The sequence below is a fragment of the Neomonachus schauinslandi genome, chromosome 1 (assembly GCF_002201575.2).
Source record: "Neomonachus schauinslandi chromosome 1, ASM220157v2, whole genome shotgun sequence".
NCBI classification, from domain to species: Eukaryota; Metazoa; Chordata; class Mammalia; order Carnivora; family Phocidae; genus Neomonachus; species Neomonachus schauinslandi.
The window spans coordinates 35751636-35754706 of NC_058403.1; the positions used below are offsets into that span (position 1 = coordinate 35751636).

At 33.7% G+C, this 3071-nt stretch overlaps 1 pseudogene; it reads left to right on the forward strand.

The window, feature by feature from the left end:
* Window positions 1-234: 234 nt before the first annotated feature.
* LOC123323266 lies at window positions 235-462 on the forward strand (annotated as a pseudogene).
* Window positions 463-3071: the final 2609 nt, after the last annotated feature.

Sequence of the window (3071 nt, forward strand, 5' to 3'; positions counted from 1 at the left end):
CTGTTCTCTGTATCTATGAGCTTGGGTTTGTTTAGTTTTGTTTTAGGTTCCATATATAAATGGGATCATATGGTATTTTTATTTCTCTGACTTATTTCACTTAGCATAATGCCCTGAAGGTACATCCATGTTATTGCAAATGGCAAGATTTCATTCTTTTTTATGGCTGAGTACTCCATCATATGTCCATGTACATATGGTGTACACATTTTCTTTATCCATTCAGCCATCATCATCGCTTCTCGGCCTTTTGGCTAAGATCAAGTGTAGTATCTGTTCTTATCAGTTTAATATCTGATATGTCCTCTATCCATTCAGCCATCAATGGACACTTGTCCATAACTTGGCTATTATAAATAATGCTTCAATGAACATGGGGGTAAATATATATTTTTGAATAAGTGTTTTCATTTTCTACAGATAAATATCCAGAAGCAGAATTGCTGGATCATATGATAGTTTTATTCTGAATTTTTTGAGCAACCTCCATACTGTTTTCCATAGTGGTTATACCAATCTATATTCCCACCAACAGTGTCCAAGAGTTCTCTTTTTCTAATTCCTTGCCAACACTTATTATTCCTTCTTTTTGATTACAGTCATCATAAGGGGTGTTAGGTGATCTCATTACAGTTTTGATTTGCACTTTCCTGATGATTAATGGTGTTAAGCATCTTTTCCTGTACCTATTGGTCATCTGTATGTCTTCTTTGGAAAAAGGTCTATTCAGATCTTCTGCCCATTTTTTTTTTTTTTAAGAGAGGGGAGTGTGGTGGGGGGTGAGGAGCAGAGGGAGTTAAAAGAGTATCTTAAGCAGGCTCCACACCCAGCATGGAGCCCAATGAGGGGCTCAATCTCATGACCCTGAGATCATGACCTAAGCTGAAATCAAGAGTCAGACACTTAACTGACTGAGCTTCCCAGGTGCCCCTTCTGCCCATTTTTAATCATATGTGTTACTACTGAGTTGTATGAGTTCTTTATATATTTTGGATATTAACTCCTTATCAAATACATGATTTATAAATACTTTCTCCCATTCAGGAGGTGACCTGAAATGAGTTTTCTTTTTTTTTAAATGATTTTCTCTGCTGTGCAGAAGGCTTTTAGTTTATGAAACTATAAATATACTTCCACTTGTTTAATTTTGCTTTTGTTTCCTTTGTTTTTGGAGTCAGATCTAAAAAATCATCACCAAGACCTGTATCAAGGAGCTTATTGCCTAAGTTTTCTTCTAGGAGTTTTATGGTTTAAGGTCTTACATTTAAGTCTTCAATCCATTTTGAGTTAATTTTTGTTTATGGTATGAGGGAATAGTCCAGTTTTATTCTTTTGCATGTGGCTATCTAGTTTTCCCAACACCATTTATTTATGAGACAGTCATTTCCCCTTAGTGTGCTCTTGGCGTTTCTGTCATAAATTAATTTACAATATAGGCATGGGTTTATCTCTGGGGTCTCTATTCTGTTCTATTGATCTATTCTGTTTCTATGCCAACAGCATACTGTTTTGATTATTAGACCTTTGTAATAAGAGTTTGACATCAGGGAGAATGATGCCTCCACACAAGATTTCTTTGGCTACTCAGATTCTTTTGTGGTTCCATTCAAATTTGGGCATTGTTTTGATTTTATGAAAAATGCCATTGGAATTATGATAGGGATTGCACTGAATTTATAGACTGCTTTAGAAAATATAAACCATTTAAGAATATTAATTCTTCCAATCCATGAATATGGAATGTCTTGCCATTTGTGTCTTCTTCAATTTCATCAATATTTTACAGTTTTCAGTGTAAAGATCTTTTATCTCCTTGGTTAAATTTATTCCTGAGTATTTTATTCTTTTTAATCCTATTATAAATTCAATTGTTTTATTAATTTTTCAGATAGTTTGTTGTTAGCATGTAGCATGTAGATATGCATCCAATTTTTGCATATGGATTTTGTACCTTGAAACTTTACTCAATTTGTTTATTAGCTCTAACAGTTTTTTTTAGTGGACTCTTTAGGGTTTTCTATATTTAATACCATGTGATGAGCAAACAGAGACAATCTTACTTCTTTTCTGATTTAATTACTTATATCTTTTTCTTGCCTAATTGTTCTGGCTGGGATTTCCAGTACTATGTTGAATAAAATGCCAAAAGCAGGCATCCTGGTCTTTTTCCTGATCTTAGAGGAAAAGCTTAACCTGAACAGGATGTTACTTGTAGGCTTCTCATACGTGGCTTTTTTATGTTGAGATACATTTCCTCTTTACTCACATTGTTTAGAGTATTTATCATGAAAGAATGCTAAATTTTGTCAAACATTTTTTTCATATATTGAGATGATCATATATTTTTACCCTTCATTTTGTTAATATGGTATATTACAATCAGTGATTTGCCGATGTTGAACCATCCTTACATCACCTGAATAAATCCCACATGAATCACAGCATATGATTCCTTCAATGTGCTCTTAAATTCAGTTTGTTAATATTTTATTGAGGATTTTTGAATCTATGCTCGTCAGGGATACTGATCTGAAATTTTCTTTTCTTGTAGTATCCTTGTTTAGCTTTGGTACAAGTGTAATGCTGGTCTCATAAAATGAGTGTTCTCTCTCTCTTCAACTTTTTAAAACTGTTTAAGAAGGATTGGTATTTCTTTTTGAATGTTTGGTAGAATTCACCAGTGAAGCCATATGGCCCTGAACTTTGTTAATGATTCTAGTAAGAAATTGGTGTGTTCAGATTTTTTAAATTAATTTATTTGAGAGAGTAGAGGGAGAGAAGCAGAATCCCCACTGACTGCAGAGCCTAATGCAGGGCTAGATTGCAGGACCCTGACATCATGACCTGAGAAAAAATCAAGAGTCAGAGGTTCAACCAACTGAGCCACTCAGGTGCCCTTAGATTTTTTTTTTTTTTTAATGACTCAGTCTAGGTGGGCTTTTTCTTATTATAGGCATTCATTGCTGTATTTATCACTATAACATTAGAACTACTTGTAAGTTTTGGTATATTGTGTTTCCCTTTTCACTTGTTTTAAGATAATTTTTTATTTATTTTTTGACCCATTTTGA